The sequence below is a fragment of the Balaenoptera borealis genome (genome assembly GCF_965194805.1).
Source record: "Balaenoptera borealis genome assembly, chromosome: 10".
Lineage (NCBI taxonomy): Eukaryota > Metazoa > Chordata > Mammalia > Artiodactyla > Balaenopteridae > Balaenoptera > Balaenoptera borealis.
In genome coordinates, this window is record NC_138874.1 from 77195007 (window position 1) to 77216874 (window position 21868).

General features: G+C 36.1%; 1 protein-coding gene across 1 annotated transcript in view; it reads right to left on the minus strand.

The window, feature by feature from the left end:
* The window catches only part of LOC309635420 (uncharacterized protein), a gene marked incomplete at its 5' end in the record, with an annotated part of 576760 nt that overhangs the window by 259632 nt on the left and 295260 nt on the right, over positions 1-21868 (minus strand). Inside the window, one exon of the mRNA XM_082406653.1 lies at positions 17634-17810. The remainder of the gene's footprint in view (positions 1-17633; positions 17811-21868) is intronic.

Genomic DNA, 21868 nt, shown 5'->3' on the forward strand with positions numbered 1-21868 from the left:
ATGTTAGAATAAGTAAACAAAAGCAAGCCCATCCAAAGAGAATTGTAGGTATTAAAGTTTAACTTGGACCTCTAGCAAATATATCAAATTCTGCAAATCAATACTTGTAACCATACTTTTTCCCATATTAAGAATTATCAAGTCATGGTAAGATTTTATGGTAAGCAAGTGACTAGTGTCAATCACAACTCCTGAGCAATGAGAATTTACTATTGTAGAGACAAAATGATAGCATGGTTAAACATATGTACCCTGAAGTCAGACTTCTTGGGTTGAATCCCTAGTCCACCATTAAAAAAATAGTGTAAATACTGGGGAATTACTTAAACTTCATGTGTCTCATTTCATCATCTATACAATGAGGATAATAATAACTGCCTCATGGTGTTGTTATGAGGCTTATATATGTTAATACATTTTAAAAAAGCAGTTTGGCATCATCTTTGATGTTAAAAAAGTCATGGGATTGGTTCCCCTCCAAGTGAGCGTAACAGAGAGAAATACCAAATACAGACTGTCAAATGTAGAGTACATTTGATATTTGGCCTTAAAAAATACTAGATATCATTATCTGTTGCTCTCATATTTCTCACTCAACTCACCTTATAAAATAGCTAATAATTATTTAGTATATATTAATACTAGACACAATTGAATGTTCTACATGTGTTACTTCCTTTAAAATTCAATCTTTTAAGAAAATAATAATTATTCCCATTTTCTAAATAAGGACACTGAAACTTTAAAAATTTAAGTCACCTTAAAGATGACTTTTAAGTTGCAGTCCAACAAGTTCAGCGTAATTTGTAAATTCTCTAGTTTAACCAGTAGATCAGCTACTGATAATCTGAGGCTTAGTTTGAAGCTAATGAAAAGTTATCCCAGGACTGCTGGGAAAGTCAGAGAATGCCTGTTCCAGTTCATGCTATGGATGCTCCCAGCCTTGGTCTGGAACCCTTGCATTTTCTAGGTTAATCTAGGTTGTTAAAAAATAAATAAATAAATAAAACTCTTCTCTATTGATCTTCAATAATGTCTCTTCAAAATACTTGGGGTGAAGAAGCAGAATAAATTCTGAAAGAAATAATAAAAGGTAATCTTGTTGGAAAATGCAGGTCTTAATTACACATCAAAAAGAAACTTTCAGAATAAAATATTATTAGGTTTTATATCTGAAAGATGGACTACTGTAGTTACTTCTTATTGTCAGAGCGACCACTGGCTTTTTATTTATAGCAACCGTGGCCATCATCCCCTTTTGGAATTCACCTAAATTCATTCCCCCTTCCAGTGTCAGCCTGCATCCAATAATTGATCCACGTGGGAATACAAATGCTTGACTCTTCCCTATCTGGGACAGCTTTGAAGGGTTATTCCATCTTAAAGATTATTCATCTGTAGCACTGGCTCAGACTTCCACAGAAACATGATCACTGCTTTACTTCATCCTCTGCCCAATCTTTCCTTCGTTTCCCTTCTGCAGATGTTAGTCTTAAAAACACTTCTAATAGATCTTCTGCATGCTAATCTTTATCTCAGAATCTGTTTCCCAGGGATCCCACCTGACTAGAGCAAGCTTATTAGTAGAGTATATTTTTTCTCTAAGCAAAGCTTTCACCAAACAAGCTCTATTATCAAATATTTTATGCACCATGAGTGAAATGGTATAAATTTGGAGCTGTACTTCACTGAAATACATTTTTTTGTTTCATTTTGATTTTCAGTGGTTTTTTTTTTTTTTTTAATATGTCAAACTGGCTTAATTGGCTGCCTATGCTCCTTTCACTTTTTGGAACACTGAAGACTGTTTCTGCTTATAATTTTTGCAAAGGCCAGATGATCTGACTTTCTTCATAAATTATTTTCTTCATACTTTCTAACTTTGGATTCAGTCATCCATAAAACAGAGAGTTTTGAAATAAATCTTGTGGTTATATAGTAGAGAGATTTGGATAGACAATATTCACATCTCCTATCTCATACAGAAATATTTTGATATTGCAAATCCAATTTAGTTTATAATTCTTTTTATTTGGAATTTCCATCATATATAAATCTGTGCCTTTTGGCAGATGCTGAAATGTATTTCTTGCTTTTGAATTTGTGTTTAGCTATAAAAAATCCCTTGTGGTCTGATCTTTCCTAATTCTTAACAACTTATTCCCACTATTATATTCCCTAGCCACCACAGCAAGAAGAATTTGTTTTTACCCATTTTAAAAATTTCAGGGTAAGAAGAAACAGAATTGGATTTTAATAGCTCAACATAAGCAGAAGGCGAAGGCAAAATCTTCTGATCTTCTAATATGAAGGCTAATTATGTGGAAGGTGATGGCCAGATGTCCTCTCTTCCCTTTAGGCACAGAACAAGAGTAATTAGGTTTAAGTTTAACATGGGGGATTCAGCAAATCACACTCAGAAAATCATCAAGCAGTCAGGCTATTCTTAGAGATGACTGCATTGAAACTTCACAAAAAGAGAACAACCAACCCTTTGCTGCAAACCCTTATTTAAAGTAGATCCTACATTCAATGTAAGACAAAATGAAAAAGAATTGATGTTTAGGAAAATGTGTGTGGGTTGTTGAGTAAAAGTGTTACTAGGAATTTCTAAGTATTATTCATGAAACATTACATTGGTTCAAATTTTAATGAATCATGTATTTATTGAATTATTATTTATTCAGTTTTATACTAGGGAAAGGAGTAGAAATACTTTAGATTTTTTTGACACTGTAATGTTCAATTTCAGGGCTTATTTGAAAATCAAATCATGGAGCCTAAATTATCTTCTTCATATATGAAACCAAAGAAACTGTTGTCTAGAAACAATATGAGAAAATATTGACAGATGTGACTATATATTTATTTTAAACTGTGATGATGATATTAAATATATAACACCTAAAGGGCTAAAATCAATGATGAACAATGAGTTAGTACTGATACAAAATCAATACAGAATACCCAATAGAAAAATTGGCAAAAAAAAAAAAGAAAAAACAGGTAAATCACTTGACAAATTGGTAAATTTCTAGGTAATATAAAAATGTACTTGGGAGAAAATATTTGCAAATGAAGAGACCAACAAGGGATTAATCTCCAAAATATACAAACAGCTCATGCAGCTCAATATCAAAAAAACAAACAACCCAATCAAAACCTCGGCAGAAGACCTAAATAGACATTTCTCCAAAGAAGATATATAGATGGCCAAAAAGCATATGAAAAGATGCTCAGCATCATTAATATTAGAGAAATGTAAATCAAAACAACAGTGAGGTATTATCTCACACCAGTCAGAATGGCCGTCATCAAGAATCCACAAACAATAAATGCTGGAGAAGATGTGGAGAAAACAGAACCCTCTCGCTCTGTTGGTGGGAATGGAAATTGGTACAACCATTATGGAGAACAGTATGGAGGTTCCTTAATAAACTAAATAGAGAACTACCATATGATCTAGCAATCCCACTCCTGGGCGTGTATCTGGAGAAAATCATAATTTGAAAAGATATATGCACTCCAATGTTCACTGCAGCACTATTTACAATAGCCAAGACATGGAAGCAACCTAAATGTCCATTGATAGAGGAGTGGATAAAGAAGAGGTGGTATATATACACAATGGAATATTCCTCAGCCATAAAGAAGAATGGAATAATGCCATTTGCAGCAACATGGATGGACCTAGAGATTGTCATACTGAGTGAAGTAAGTCAGACAGCGAAAGACAAATATCATATGATACAACTTATATGAGGAATCTAAAAAAATGAAAAAATGAACTTACTTACAAAACAGAAATAGAGTCACATATGGAGAAAACAAACTTATGGTTACTAGGGGAGAATGGGGGGAGTAAATTGGGAAACTGAGATTGACATATACACACTACTATATATAAAATATATAACTAATAAGGACCTACTGAATAGCACAGGGAACTCTACTCAATACTCTCTAACGACTTACATGGGAAAAGAATCTAAAAAAGAGTGGATAGGGAGAGACATTCAAGATGGCAGAAGAGTAAGACGTGGAGATCACCTTCCTCCCCACAAATACATCAAAAATACATCTACATGTGGAACAACTCCTACAGAACACCTACTGAACGCTGTCAGAAGACCTCAGTCTTCCCAAAAGGCAAGAAGCTGCCCAAGTACCTGGGTAGGGCAAAAGAAAAAAGAAAAAAACAGAGACAAAAGAATAGGGACGGGACCTGCACCACTGGGAGGGAGCTGTGAAGGAGGAAAGCTTTCCACACACTAGGAAGCCCCTTCGCCGGCAGAGACTGCGGGTGGCGGAGGGGGGAAGCTTTGGAGCCACGGAGGAGAGCACAGCCACAGGGGTGCGGAGGGCAAAGTGCAGAGATTCCTGCACAGAGGATGGGTGTCAACCAGCACTCACCAGCCTGAGAGACCTGTCTGCTCACCCGCCTGGATGGGTGCGGGCTGGGAGTTGAGGCTCCGGCTTCTTTGGAGGTAAGACCCCAGGGAGAGGACTGGGGTTGGCTGCATGAACACAGCCTGAAGGGGGCTAGTGCACCACGGCTAGCTGGGAGGCAGTCCAGGAAAAAGTCTGGAACTGTCTAAGAGGCAAGAGACTATTGTTTTGGGGTGCGCAAGGAGAGGGGATTCAGAGCACCGACTAAACGGCTCCAGAGATGGGCACAAGCCACGGCTATCAGCGCGGACACCAGAGACGGGCATGAGACGTTAAGGCTGCTGCTGCAGCCACCAGGAAGCCTGTGTGCAAGCACAGGTCACTAGCCACACCTCCCCTTCTGGGAGCCTGTGCAGCCTGCCACTGGCAGGGTCCCGTGATCCAGGGACAACTTCCCTGGGAGAACACACGGTGCACCTCAGGCTGTTGCAATGTCATGCTGGCCTCTGCTGCTGCAGGCTTGCCCCGCATTCCATACCCCTCCCTCCCCCTGGCCTGAGTGAGCCAGAGCCCCATAATCAGCTGCTACTTTAACTCTGTCCTATCAGGGTGAAGAACAGACGCCCTCAGGAGACCTACACGCAGAGGCAGGGCCAAATCCAAAGCTAAACCCCAGGAGCTGTGCAAACAAAGAAGAGAAAGGGAAATTTCTCCCAGCAGCCTCAGGAGCAGTGGATTAAATCTCCACAATCAACTTGATGTACCCTGCATCTTTGGAATACCTGAATAAACAATGAATCATCCCAAAATTGAGGCGGTGGACTTTGGGAGCAATGATATATATATATATTTTTCCTTTTACTCTTTTGGGGAGTGTGTATGTGTATGCATTTTTGTGTGATTTTGTCTGTATAGCTTTGCTTTTAACATTTGTCCTAGGGCTCTGTCTGTCCATTTTTCTTTTTTTTTTAGTATAGTTTTTAGCGCTTGTTATCACTGGTGGATTTGTTTTTTGGTTTGATTGTTCTCTTCTTTCTTTCTTTCTATTTTTTTCTGTTTTTATTATTTTTTAATTGTTTTTATTTTTAATAATTATTTTTTATTTTTTATTTTAATAACTTTATATTATTTTATTTTTTCTTTCTTTCTTTTTTTCTTTTTTTCTCCCCTTTCTTCTGAGCCGTGTGGCTGACAGGGTCTTGGTGCTCAGGCCAGGTGTCAGGCCTGTGCCTCTGAGGTGGGAGAGCCGAGTTCAGACCACCTGGCTCCACGTAATATCAAATGGCGAAAGCTCTCCCAGAGATCTCCATCTCAACACTAAGACCCAGCTTCACTCAATGACGAGCAAGCTACAGTGCTGGACACCCTATGCCAAACAACTAGCAAGACAGGAACACAGCCCCATCCATTAGCACAGAGGCTGCCTAAAATCATAATAAGGTCACAGACACACCAAAACACACAACAGGACGTGGTTCTGCCTAACAGAAAGAAAATATCCAGCCTCATCCACCACAACACATGTACTAGTCCCCTCCACCAGGAAGCCTACACAACCCACTGAACCAACCTAAGCCACTGGGGGCAGACACCAAAAACAACGGGAACTACAAACCTGCAGCCTGCGAAGAGCAGACCCCAAACCCAGTAAGTTAAGCAAAATGAGAAGACGGAAACACACAGCAGATGAAGGAGCAAGGTAAAAACCCACCAGACCAAACAAATGACGAGGAAATAGGCATTCTACCTGAAAAAGAATTCAGAGTAATGATAGTAAAGGTGATCTAAAATCTTGGAAATAGAATGGAGAAAATACAAGAAACGTTTAACAAGGACCCAGAAGAACTAAAGAGCAAATAAAGAATGATGAACAACACAATAAATGAAATCAAAAATTCTCTGGAAGGAATCAATAGCAGAATAACTGAGGCAGAAGAACGGATAAATGACCTGGAAGATAAAATAGTGGAAATAACTACTGTAGAGCAGAATAAAGAAAAAGAAATGAAAAGAATTGAGGACAGTTTCAGAGACCACTGGGACAACATTAAACGCACCAACATTCGAATTATAGGGGTCTCAGAAGAAGAATAGAAAAAGAAAGGGACTGAGAAAATATTTGAAGAGATTATAGCTGAAAACTTCCCTAATATGGGAAAGGATATAGTTAATCAAGTCCAGGAAGCACAGAGAGTCCCATACAGGATAAATCCAAGGAGAAACATGCCAAGAACATATTAATCAAATGATCAAAAATTAAATACAAAGAAAAAATATTAAAAGCAGCAAGGGAAAAGAAACCCAAAAAACATACAAGGGAATCCCCATAAGGTTAACAGCTGAACTTTCAGCAGAAACGCAAGCCAGAAGGGAGAGGCAGGACATATTTAAAGGGATGAAAGGGAAAAATCTACAACCAACATTACTCTACCCAGCAAGGATCTCATTTAGATTCAACGGAGAAATTAAAACCTTTACAGACAAGCAAAAGCTAAGAGAATTCAGCACCACCAAACCAGCTTTAGAACAAATGCTAAAGGAACTTCTCTAGGCAGGAAACACAAGAGAAGGAAAAGACCTACAATAACAAGCCCAAAATAATTAAGAAAATGGTACTAGGAACATACATATCGATAACTACCTTAAATGTAAATGGATTAAATGCTCCAACCAAAAGATATAGGCCGGATGAATGGATACAAAAACAAGACCCATATATATGCTGTCTACAAGAGACCCACTTCAGACCTAGGGACACATACACACTGAAAGTGAGGGGATGGAAAAAGATATTCCATGCAAATGGAAATCAGAAGAAAGCTGGAGTAGGAATTCTCATATCAGACAAAATAGACTTTAAAATAAAGACTATTACAAGAGACAAAGGACACTACATAATGACCAAGGAATCAGTCCAAGAAGAAGATATAACAATTGTAAATATCTATGCACCCAACATAGGAGCACCACAATACATAAGGCAAATGTTAACAGCCATAAAAGGGGAAATCGACAGTAACACAATCATAGTCGGGGACTTTAACATGCCACTTTCACCAATGGACACATCATCCAAAATGAAAATAAATAAGGAAGCACAAGCTTTAAATGATACATTAAACAAGATGGACTTAATTGATATTTATAGGACATTCCATCCAAAAACAACAGAATAAAATTTCTTCTCAAGTGCTCATGGAACATTCTCCAGAATAGATCATATCTTTGGTCACAAATGAAGCCTTGGTAAATTTAAGAAAATTGAAATCATATCAAGTATCTTTTCTGACCACAACGCTATGAGACTAGATATCAATTACAGGAAAAAATCTGTAAAAAATACAAACACATGGAGGCTAAACAATACATTACTTAATAACCAAGAGATCACTGAAGAAGAAAAAGAGGAAAACAAAAAGTACTTAGAAACAAATGACAATGAAAACAAGATGACCCAAAACCTATGGGATGCAGCAAAAGCAGTTCTAAGAGGGAAGTTTATAGCAATACAATCCGACCTCAAGAAACAAGAAAGATCTCAAATAAACAGTCTAACCTTACACTTAAAGCAATTAGAGAAAGAAGAACAAAGAAACCCCAAAGTTTGCAGAAGGAAAGAAATCAAAACGATCAGATCAGAAATAAATGCAAAAGAAATGAAGGAAACAATAGCAAAGATCAATATAACTAAAAGCTGGTTCTTTGAGAAGATAAACAGAATTGATAAACCATTAACCAGGCTCATCAAGAAAAAAAGGGAGAAAACTCAAATCAATAGAAATAGAAATGAAAAAGGAGAAGTAACAACTGACACTAAAGAAATACAAAGGATCATGAGAGATTATTACAAGCAACTATATGCCAATAAAATGGACAATCTGGAAGAAATTCTTAGAAAAGCACAACCTTCCGAGACTGAACCAGGAAGAAACAGCATATATAAACAGACCAATCACAAGCACTGAAATTGAGACTGTGATTAAAAATCTTCCAACAAACAAAAGCCCAGGACCAGATGGCTTCACAGGTGAATTCTATCAAACATTTAGAGAAGAACTAACACCTATCCTTCTCAAACTCTTCCAAAATAGAGCAGAGGGAGACTCTCAAACTCATTCTACGAGGCCACCATCGCCCTGATACCAAAACCAGAAAAAGATGGCACAAAAAAAGAAAACTACAGGCCAATATCACTGATGAACATAGATGCAGAAATCCTCAACAAAATACTAGCAAACAGAATCCAACAGCACATTAAAAGGATCATACACCATGATGAAGTGGGGTTTATCCCAGGGATGCAAGGATTCTTCAATATATGCAAATCATTCAGTGTGATACACCATAATAACAAATTGAAGGAAAAAACCATATGATCACCTCAATAGATGCAGAAAAAACTTTTGACAAAATTCAACACCCATTTATGATAAAATCCCTCCAGAAAGTAGGCATAGAGGGAACTTATCTCAACATAATAAAGACCATATATGACAAACCAACAGCCAACAATGTTCTCAATGGTGAAAAACTGAAACCATTTCCTCTAAGATCAGGAACAACACAAGGTGGCCCACTCTCAACACTATTATTCAACATAGTTTTGGAAGTTTTAGCCACAGCAATCAGAGAAGAAAAAGAAATAAAAGGAATCCAAATTGGAAAAGAAGAAGTAAAGCTGTCACTGTTTGCAGATGACATGATACTATACATAGAGAATCCTAAACCTGCAACCAGAAAACTACTAGAGCTAATCAATGAATTTGGTAAAGTGGCAAGATACAAAGTTAATGCACAGAAATCTCTTGCATTCCTATATACTAATGATGAAAAAGCTGAAAGAGAAATTAAGGAGACACTCCCATTTACCATTGCAACAAAAAGAATAAAATACCTAGGAATAAACCTACCTAAGGAGACAAAGGACCTGTAGGCAGAAAACTATAAGATACTGATGAAAGAAATTAAAAACAGATGGAGAGATATACCATGTTCTTGGATTGAAAGAATCAACATTGTGAAAATGACTATACTACCCAAAGCAATCTACAGATTCAGTGTAATTCCTATCAAACTACCAATGGCATTTTTCACAGAAGTAGAACAAAAAATTTCACAATTTGTATGGAAACACAAAAGACCCTGAAGAGCCAAAGCAATATTGAGAAAGAAAAATGGAGCTGTAGGAATCAGGCTCCTGGACTTCAGACTATACTACAAAGCTACAGTAATCAAGACAGTACGGTACTGGCAGAAAAACAGAAATGTATATCAATGGAACAGGATAGAAGCCCAGAGATAAACCCACACACATATGGTCACCTTATGTTTGATAAGGTAAGAAAATACAATGGAGAAAAGATAGCCTCTTCAATAAGTGGTGCTGGGAAAACTGGACAGCTACAAGTAAAAGAATGAAATTAGAACACTCCCTAACACCATACATAAAATTGAACTCAAAATGGATTAAGGAACTAAGTGGAAGGTCAGACACTATAAAACTCTTAGAGGAAAACATAGGCAGAACACTCTATGACATAAATCACAGCAAGATCCTTTTTGACCCACCTCCTAGAGAAATGGAAATGAAAACAAAAATAAACAAATGGTACCTAATGAAACTTAAAAGCTTTCACAGCAAAGGAAACCGTAAACAAGACAAAAAGACAACCCTCAGAATGGGAGAAAATATTTGCAAATGAAGCAACTGACAAAGGATTAATCTCTAAAATTTATAATCTACTCATGCAGCTCAATATCAAAAAAAACAAACAACCCAATCCAAAAGTGGGCAGAAGACCTAAATAGACATTTCTCCAAAGAAGATATACAGATTGCCAACAAACACATGAAAGAATGCTCAATGTCAATAATTATTAGAGAAATGCAAATCAAAACTACAGTGAGGTATCACTTCACACCGGTCAGAATGGCCATCATCAAAAAATCTACAAACCATAAATGCTGGAGAGGGTGTGGAGTAAAAGGAACCCTCTTGCACTGTTGGTTGGAATGTAAATTGATACAGCCAATATGGGGAACAGTATGGAGGTTCCTTAAAAAACTAAAAATAGAACTACCATATGACCCAGCAATCCCACTACTGGGCATATACCCTGAGAAAACCATAATTCAAAAAGAGTTATGTACCACAATGTTCATTGCAGCTCTCTTTACAATAGCCAGGACATGGAAGCAACCTAAGTGTCCATCGACAGATGAATGGATAAAGAAGATGTGGCACATATATTCAATGGAACATTACTCAGCCATAAAGAGAAACGAAATTGAGTTATTTGTAGTGAGGTGGATGGACCTAGAGACTGTCATACAGAGTGAAGTAAGTCAGAAAGAGAACAACATATACTGTATTCTAACACATATATGTGGAATCTAAAGAAAAAAAAAAAAGGTTCTGAAGAACCTAGGGGCAGGACAGGAATAAAGATGCAGATGTAGAGAATGGACTTGAGGACATGGGGAGGGGGAAGGGTAAGCCGGGACGAAGTGAGAGAGTGTCATGGACTTATATATACTACCAAATTTAACATAGATAACTAGGGGGAAGCAGCCGCATAGCACAGGGAGATCAGCTCAGTGCTTTGTGACCACCTAGAGGGGTGGGATAGGGAGGGTGGGAGGGAGACGCAAGAGGGAGGATATATGGGGATATCTGTATATGTATAGCTGATTCACTTTGTTATACCACAGAAACTAACACAACATTTTAAAGCAATTATACTCCAATAAAGATGCTTAAAAAAGAAAAAAAAAAGAAGAACATCCCATGGGGGGGGGAAAAAAAAAAGACTGGATATATGTATATGTATAACTGATTCACTTTGCTGTGCAGCAGAAACTAACACAACATTGTAAATCAACTATCCTCCAATGAAAATTATTTTTTAAAAAGTACTATAATCATTATGAATAAAACTTTACTAATGAAAATTACTTTATTGTTCTGTAGTTGTCAATCTGATAAAGTTTAAAAATTATTTAGATAAATCAAATGCAGTATATACAATAGAGTATTATTCAGCTTTAAAAAGGAAAGAAATCCTGTTACTTTCTACAACATGTATACATCTTGGACATTATACTAAGTAAAATAAGTCAGTCACAATAAGACAAATATTGAATGATTCCACTTATTTGAAGTATCTAAAGCAGTCAAATTCACAGAAAGAGAAAGAAAAATGGCGGACCAGGGACTGGGAAAAGGGGGATATAGGGAGTTATTAAATGGTACAGATTTCATTTTTGCAAAATAAAAAAGTTCTGGAGATCTGTTGTTTAACAATGTGAATATACTTAACACTACTGAACTGTACACTTAAAACCAGTTAAGATGGTGAATTTTTTGCTATGTTTTTTACCTTAATTAAAAAATTTTTAAAACACACAAAAACTTAAGATTACCTAACAGAGGTGAGAATTTTGCAAAATAGATATTTTCTTTCATTTTAGGTTTGCAACTTGATATAGTATTTTAAAATTTCAATTAGGTAATATCATTTGAAATTTGTATTCCATTTTGAGTAGAAATTCTACTTTTAGAATTTATCACATATCATTTCTTACAAAAGCAAAACAAAGTATAAACTTTTATTTGTAAAAATAATCTCATTATACATATATTTGTAAAATAAGTTTAGCTGATACAACAGATAACCCCCAAATTTCAATAAAGGTTCATTTCTCAATTCCATAAATCCAATTGGTTATTCCCAATCAGCATTAGAGAAATCTGTTCCAGTCACACAGAGACCCAGCCTGATGAATACTCTACCATATTAAAACACGTGGCTTCAACGGTCATTTTCAGCTGACAGAAAAATAAGAAGGACAGTGTAGATTTGGGGCATAGGATATTTATATGGTCCAAGCCTAGATATGGTGTACCTTCCTGCTACATCAAAGCATGTCCATGGTGCAGCAGCATTAGCTGCCCCCCAGGGTTTTCATAAATTCAGTTGTGAAAGCTTCATTCCAGGCCTACTGAATCAGACTCTGCATTTTAATATGATCTCTATATTAATATTGCATACCAACAATTCATATTAACTTTTGAGAAGCAATGGTTTAGACAAGGGATAGGCAAAGTTGCTGGCCACATAGGGCCTGCTACACTACAAAAGATTAATATCTTTAGGGATTAGTATAAGGGAAAGGATATGGAGAACTTCACAGATTATTTTCTCTATTTCTGTTTCAATGGTCATCTTATTTTTCATATTCAAGTCTTTGTTTTAAAAGCACAAGAAATTAATATCTTGCCATCTTAGTATTCATCTTGATCCCTGATAACAGAATAATCTGTAGTATATCTGGATATATAAGATTTTAGCTCATGGAGATACTCTCAATCTCTCTGTGCTCACCTTTAGATAATTCTATCCAGAGAAAAACAATATTCCCACTTAATAATATTAGATAAATTCTATGTGGAATTAAGCTAAGCCATAATGAAAAGTATTCTAGAAAAAAAGAGAAAAAAAATATTCCAACTAGACAGTAAATTTGCTTATGTGACCACTTTAAAAGATTATGAACATGTTGACAAGTTAATGTCATCATCTTTAAATTGGACATACACACACACACACAGACACACACATATATTCACACACATCTTGTTTTCCTATAGTTCATAGAAGTTTTGAATAATCATACTTTTCCAAAGATGAATTTAATGAAGATGGCTGACAAAATGTTATAATGACACTTTGAACCAGCAAGTTCTTTTTGGTAATGCTATCATATCTGAAGCATATCACATTTAAATATTAATTTTCACAACCAAATTATAAATGAACGTCTTTCCTAAGTCCATAGGGAACAAACAGAAAACAGTATTAGAGCTCCCCCTGCTCTCATGTGGCAGCTGCAGCTAACATTCATGGGCCAATACCATTTTACGGAAACAAACAGTTGAACTCCGAGTTTAATACCTGGAATAATTAGAAGACTTCTACATTTTAAGTTTTAAATATCCTTCTTTTTTTTTTTTTTTTCCTGAAAACAAAATTTATATATACACACACACATATATATATATATGATTCCAACTTAGCATTCTTACAGACCAAAGATTCCTTTCGGAAGTATTTCCCCCAGATACTTAGCTGTCAAATTTTAAACTTCAAGAACTAAGAAAAATTGGAATATAATCTCAACTGTGGATGCTGCTCCGCAGACTGAGAAAGGGATGGGAGGATGCTCAAAGATAAAGAGCTACTCTTACAAGTGCAGCAAAGAAAGTAGAAAACAGAATTTAAAACAGCAATATCCTTTGGAAAGACAATAGAAAGCTCAAGTTCAGGCTCCATGGAATGGTCGTGGTCTCTAACTTTTTTAAGGTCCCGGCCACTATGACAGAAGACACATCTCATTTCTCACACAGTTTCAGAAATTCCTGCTCTGAACCACACTTAGCTAGCAAGTCACAAGACAGGCTCTCTAGCAGCAAAGCCCTGGACTACGTCAGCCTTACCAGTCCTGCACACTGCTCATCACCACATGTCATTCACTAAAGAATAATAACCCAGGCTATTTTTCCTCAGTGGGTTAAAAATCTCAAAGAACAAAGGCAGAGGAAAAGCTCTAAAAATTCACAGAAATGTATCATAAATGCAGATGGCCAGAAAATAATGGCAATAAACAGAGGAGTGTATTTGAGGATAGGATTTACCTCTTTTGGCCAAACCATGTATGGAGAGGGCAATGTGCTTAGGGCCCAGGCATTTCAGCCCACACTCCTTCAGCAAGCCAAGAGCATTCTGATACTGTTAAGTCATAGGCAACACTTCAAGGTAAATATCCTTCTTTTTTAATCTGTAATATATAGTTGGTTAATTTTTTTAAAACATTAAATAGAGAGTCCTTTTTTCTTGAAGGTTTTACCAAAAAAAAAAAAAAAATGTTGCACAGCTATTTCTCTAAAGTGTTTGAATTTTTTTAAGGAGCCTATTTTTTTTTTTTTTTGGAAAAGAATGCTTGAGAATATTTTACATCAAGTAAAATCCTAGAATTTTAGCTCTGAAAGAGACCTGGGAGTTCAACTCTTTTAAAATTTTATTCCCCAGTGAAAAATCAGAGAAGAAAGCACTTGCTAAAGTTCATACAGCCAGTTTGTAGCAGAATCTGGATTAGGACCCAGGTTGATGTCCAGTCCATAGGATGTGTTCCACTGTTCCACACTTCCTTGCCATTATTTATTAGAGTACTTAGTTGAATTTGTTGGACTAAAGTTTTTTTGTTTTCCAACACTTCAAGAAAGAACTCTTGCAACAAACACAACTCATTTATTAATTAACACACCCATATACAGTGGGTATTTTTACTTAAACAAAGACTAGGATGATTCTAAGTTTGACTATAATGGCCATGAGACATTAGTTTATATAATAAAAATTACTGAATTGATTTTTGGTCAAAGTGAATATTTTATGTAACTGCCTGACTATTTTTGTAAGTGGTTACCCCCACTGCCTGTCCATGTGGAAGAAAAACCAATGATCAATAAATTTAGAAAATTCAAACTATAAGGACTACTCTATTTCAGTTTCCCACTTCACCCACAATTTTCTAAGGAATTCAGCTTCAAGTCAGAATTGCCATTTATTTCTACAATAATTTTAGTTGCACATGTTGACTTCTGAAAAATATCTTATAGAAAAATAAATAAAAGTGATTCGCCATAGGGCATAAGGACCAACACAATTCTTTCCTGGTACATTTTAAATGCTTCACCAATTCTAGACAGTAATAAGGTAGTAAAACCTTACTACAGGAAGAGAGTAAAGGGTATCATATCAAAGACTTTTCAGGTTTTCTTTTTTTCTTTTTGTATAGAGGTAGTTGTTTGGAATCATTAGGAAAGACTCATTTTAGGATAAAGAGTATATATGTGTATGTGAACAGTCAATATGTGGGGTTTTTTGTAAATATCATTTCCTCATCCCAGGTTTTATGACAACATAAAACAGTAGACTTGTAAAAAAAAAAAATTTAATCCCATCATGATATCTGGATCTGTGAAAGGCTTTCTTTATAATGGAAGATCTATTTTGAGTGGTAAAGTTTGTATGTTTACAAAGCATTTAACCAGCAGTGTCAGGGAAATGGAATAAAAGATTTCTAGATGAAACCTGCATAGGTAAGAGTGTGATTGTATTCAAGATGATGAAGCTGACAGTATATAAGAAAGTAAGGGAAATGGAATAAAAGATTTCTAGATGAAACCTGCATAGTAAGAGTGTGATTGTATTCAAGATGATGAAGCTGACAGAGTATGAGAAAGTAGTTATTCGCCAACAAAGAAATTATATTATCAGCAAAGAAGAGAAACTGAAGAATCTGAAATAAATTGATCCATAATGTTTGGTCTCCTTGGAAAACACTAGTTACTTGGGAAGATACAGTAATCATATCTTCAGTTCAATATTAGATAATGGAATGAAAACTTGTGAAAAGGGACAGTAGTTTTTTGTTCAAAAGAATAGGTTCTACTAAAGCAGTTTGGACAAAGAAAATTGAGGAGGTAATTTCTTTTAAAAAAAAGAGCAGGAAGCCATTGAAAACATGCAGAAAGTGACCCTAACCAAACCTGTCAGTTATTAGTACAGAGAATATCAAAATAGGGGTCGTGGGATATGTTCTATGGGAAAATATTAAAAATAAAGCCAAGAAAATATATCTGGAACAATTAATTTTTAAAGCTTAAATTCAATTTGAAACATAAACCATGCATATTCCTCTTGGGTAGCTTTCCCAGGGCTAAGACTAGCTTCTCAACGAACTCATGACAAGTAAGCAAAAGTGACTTCAAGCAGCTGAGCATCTAGTCTTAAGCTTCAATTTTAAATGAGGGTCTCTTGAGCCAGGACAAGATTTGGTCAATTTCTTTTAACAGTGCCTTTGTTTGAACATACTGATTAGCAGGTGATCTAGTGAAAGAAGACATTTAGAAAAGGCTGTTTTGCTAATGTTCCCAGAGTAATAAAGAGATCAAAGGGCTACAAATCTCATTGGGAATTCTATTCACTTACAACTGCTATTCTAATTTAATCATCTTGTCCTTAAGAGGAGAGGGGGTCAAGTGAGTTTCTGAAGATTTGGTACTTAGCTAAAGGTGTAAACTTGTGCTAAAATCTATTTTTTCTTTTGAATAATTAAGTCTCCCTTTTTAATACCAGAAGGTTTTTATCTCTGATATGATCATGGGCAATGATTTTTCAGTTAACTAAAAAGCAAGTTAACCTAGAAAATAACAAATCTCAATTCATAAATACTTTAAACATTTTATTTTAAATTTAAACAAACACACACAAACATACTATTTGATGTACTGCCAAGGCCATCCTAGGGCTGTTAAGTCTCCAGTTGGAATGCTATATTATTTTACATTAACTAGGGTCACTCATCATTTATAAATTAGTTTTTTGGTTTTTTTTTTTTTTAAGTGGAGTGAGAAGTTAAAGATTATTGAAAAGCAATCTGAGGACAGAATCATCTAGAACTTTGTTTCTCCTTTGACATCTTCCCTGAGGGCTGGGACAAGCGCTACTGCCTGGACAGCCTGGACCAGGACTGCTTCGACACCATCCACTTCTTTGAGAACAAGACCAGCCCCGGTGGGAACGACTTTGAGATCTACACAGACCCCTGGACTGTTGGCCACAGTGTGGTGTCCCTTCAGGACCCGGTGCAGCGATGCCGTGAGATCTTTTTCCCAGAAACAGCCCATGAGGCGTGACCAGGGCCCACACCTGCCCCTTGGGACTTCCAGAGAGCTCTGCCCGGGCCTAAGAGAGCCCCTGGCCCTGGTGTTGGGGGGCACCAGGGCCCCTCCTCTGGCCCAGGACACCTGCCTCATGTTACCTGCTGAAGGCCCACCTCAGTGGGCCCAGGGTCTGTGTGGACAGCCACCCCCAGCTGGTCAGCTCTTGGTGGGCCTGGCTCCCATCCTCCACCCCGATGGCCCTGGCTGCAGCTGCAGCAGTCCCCACCGTCTAATATTTTACAACAAAGTCAGCCATACCTCCATCAACAGAAATTTTTCTATTTGCCTTTACTGAGTCAGCTCAATGCACTGAATTAAGTTTTCATAAAACAACTCTTTCCAGTGTTATATGTGCTTGATTTGCACAACACAATTAAATTATGTAATTTCAAATAGCATGTATAACTGGCTTAGCGACCATGATAGTTTGAATATTTATCAGTAAACATTTGCTTACCTTTCTCTCCTACTGTGGACAGAGAATGCTTCCATATCCCATTGATGTTGGGCTTGGCTGTATGACATGATTTGGTCAATGAGATGTTAGTGGATGTGATTTCAGCATAAGCTTGACATATACTTGCTCTCTTGCCCTTCTGTCATCACAATGAGAATAACGTGGCTTGTGTAGCTTCTGCCAGAAAAATGAGAAATGCATTGAGTAGAGCCACCTCAGCTGACCCACAGATGCATAAACAATATAAGAAATACTACTGCTGTATGCCACTGAGTTTTGACGTATTTGTCATGCACCAGGAGATGAACAGTAGAGAAATAAACTCAAATGACTATAAAAAAAAAAAAATCCTCCAATTCAACTTGTTAAAGCATATACACGTGGATTAACAGAATCATAGTAGCCATAAGTGTAAGCATGTCATGGAATCAAAACACAAAAGCTGGGAGAAATCATATTTCCATTTGTCTCAGGCCTTTGTATTCTTTGCTTGTATTGCTCTTCTTTCTAATAAAAAGTAATTTGGCCAAAAGTGTTTACCATCATAGTGTTGGGTCTTTCTACATACCATTTATCACTCAAGAATCTGGAGTACAGCAAAGAACACAACATGACAAAACTCCTGGCTTCAAAAAATATATATTCTAATCCAAACACAAAATGTAGTAAAATGGTGGAAATTAAAACCCAGGAACAATTTCACTCATCAAATTAGCTGAGATAATAGATTTCTATTCTCTACTTACTACTAAAACAAATACTTTTTCCTGCAGTGAAGGAAAAAGAGTAGGGAAGAATGTGCTATCTTACACTAAAACTGGACAGCAAGCTGGTAAGACTTTATAGAAAGCCAAAGAAAAATTTTAATAAAAAGAAATGTACAGGAAATTTTATCTAACTATACTCTTGAGTATCCTAAGGGAAATAACTATGAGTGGGAACACTTATTTAAATAAAATATGCTTATTTGAGTTAACTAGATATATATGGGGAGGAGACTCTCAACACCAAAAGATAATGATTTTGGATAAATAAATATATAGTATTCTTAAAATGGAAAAGTATGAAGTTACTGAATTTATAAATTTTATTAATACAGAAAATTTTTGTATATTGTTAACTTTAGAAATTATACAAACACATTATTATTTCTTTTTCTGTAAAATTTTTATAAAAGTCATGTGTGAAGAAACACAAGAATTCAGATATTGTGGAATATTATTTTAGCCTTGAGATAACAGAGCATGTCAATAAAAAGTCACAGTTTTTTTCAATAGTTCATATAATGTGATATTAAAAAAACCATTGCACATTTTGCTTTTTCTATGAATAAGTACTAAAAAGGTAGAAATATATGTTAATTATGACCAAATATTAACATTCATTCAGATGCTTAAGAGTCATATTAAAGCAATATATTCAGGTAGCTATGGCCCTTTTTTGTGCAATTTAAAAACAAGTTTGAAAGAACAATACTTAGAGGAAAATTGGAAGTCTTCATGTTTTTCTATCTCAAATTTAAATATTAAATATGTAAGAAAACACAAATCTTCAGAATGTTGATCTGAAATAAATAGACTGTTAAGTATTCCTGCAGAAATGACAGATTTATTTGGGATCAACAGAGAATTGCAATTTGGGGTCTGCAACCATGATGAGCCATGAACAAGTACCCAACATGGCAAGGGAAGGAGAATGCTTTTATAGAGGGGAAAGGAAGTTAGGAGGGATATAGGAAACTAAGAGTCCATGCCTTTTTGTTGGATGAGTCGTTTCCAGGGAAGAAGAGTAGTCTTTCTTTTTCCTGCTGAGCTCTGCTATCTTCACAGGGCATAGGAGCTCCCCCTTCTTGTCTCCCAATTCTATTTAATTGAGGTTTCTGTTTATTAATATTACATTTCCCCTTTTTGATCACGATCTTTCTCTGAAAGCATCACTGATCAACAGGAATGTCAATGTCAGGTATTTGTCAGGTATTTAGGTCAGGAAGGACCTTCCCTGGATGTAGTGTCTCACATTGGAGGGAAACCTATTAAGGTCCCATTTGAGTAAAAAGGAGGGGTCGGAGGGAGAACCCTCAGATCCTTTTTATCTAAAGTCCATCTGTTATCAAGATCATAGACATTAGAGACCATCTAAAGTGTTATGTCATCATCAAAGTTTTGGTGATAAACTTCCAACAGCCTATTCTGGATATGTTGGGAGAGCTGTCTCATCAAATGTCATCTGCTTCAATTCTGGGAAATCTTTACTTTCAGGTCACCAGATGATGTACAAGTCCAGTCCGTGTTCTGTGCTTTCTTTAGGTGTGTCATGTTAATCTAAGAGTCTATTCCTTGGAGTTTGGTGGCACAAGGGTTGATTAGCAGTACCTGACAGGGGCCTTGCCAGTGAGGTTAAAGAGAGTTCCTCTGGACGTATGTTTTTTAATAGAAAAAATCTCCATGTTGCAAGGTGTGATGATTAAGATCCTCATCTCTTGAGAGCATACTGCAGAAAGATTGCTCTACCAAAGCAAAGTTATCTTTAATAGAAGCAATTAGGCTTTTGCAATATTGGAGTATCTCTTTATCACCTGTGGGTCAAAAAAAGCAGGAGCCAAACGCATTGGGCATCCTGTGATTATCTCAAATGGTGAGAGTTCATGAGTTACAAAAAGGGTGGATCTGAGATTGAGAAGGACCAATGGCAATAATTTTGGCCGAGGTATTTGGGGGACCTCTACACATTTTGCCAATTGAGTCTTAATAATGTTTTAGTGTGTCTGAGTAAACCAGAGGATTGGGGTTGATAAGCACGGTGAAAGTGTTGTAAAACAGCACAGACTTCTCAGGAAAATGGGTTTCTCAACCACTATACAGTTCGAGAAGAGTTCCCCAGTTAGAGATAATCTTTTCCAAAAGAACTTTAGCTACAAAGGATGCAGTAGTCTGGCTGCAAGGGAAGGCTTCAGTCCAGTGTGGACACATACAGACCATGACTAAAACGTATTTATACCCATTAGACGGAGGAAGTTGTATGGAATTTATTTGCCAGAACTTGAAAGGTCCATTAGGGAAGTATCTTGTTAAGAGTTCTTTAGCAATTAATCCATTTTTATCTGCAATTTCATCATATTTTTTCAACTTCATTAAGAGTGTTTCAACAATTGAGTACACAGCATTGGTTACTTTTGCCTTACTTTGGGAATATTTTGCTTAGGCAACTTATTTTTTGTTTGTTTAAAAGTACAGGTATCATTGTACATGAGATGGCAAGTAGTTTCCTCACAGTAATTTATAGTTGTCTGTTTTCTGACAGAAGAACTAAAACCATATCTTTGTGCAGAATAGTTCATCAATATTCAGTGGAATTATATACAAAGATACAATGAGCTTTCTGCAGAAAACTCAGCTTTTCTACCAGGTGAAACTATACTAGTTAGACAAGTCTGTTTTCCCACCCATGATACAATTGGGATATAGCTTTTCTCATTTTTAACATTAACATTTGGAAGAGGATGTATTACCATGACTCCAATATTGGTCAAGATTGTCTTATCAGTCTGTGATGGCCAAGATCTTTTCCATAACTGGCCAGGTTCCAACATGTTCTTCCCGGTTTATTTTGTTTTTGTGAGGTAACCTCATCAATATTTGAGGTCTTTTTTCCTCCACTTCTTATTTCCTTCAAACTATGAAAATTCTTCCTGTTTTCTTTCTTCCTCTTTTCCTTATTTACCAGAGCAACTCAGCATAGCCCTTAAAATATACATACTTTTTTGTGCACTAGATTTTCCTCCTGTCTTTAACGTTTTAGCAAATATAAATGCTCTTTACATTGCTATGTGAGTATATCTACATGACACTACCACTTCTGTTGGAATATAATGCATATGATATAATTCAGTTTTTATTTTATCATATCTCATCCTTGATGACCTAGACAAACTCCTTTGCCCTATGAATACTTATTCCTCAAATTGATGGGCATTTGCTAATAATAATTTTATTATTTGCAAGAATCTTTGTGTTGATTGGTAACATAAATATTTATTTTTTCCGCTCTAACTCCTGTTCTAAATTTCTAAAATTCTGATAGAAAAAGAGAGGAAATTGTATTAAAAGAGTACCTGCCCTGTACTCCAAAACAGTGCATGCTTTAATTCTGAAAAATGAGAACATAAATAATGTGTTTATGGAAATTAGAGATATTTTGGAAATATGGTAAGTCACAGTATAATAAGGCATCTAAAA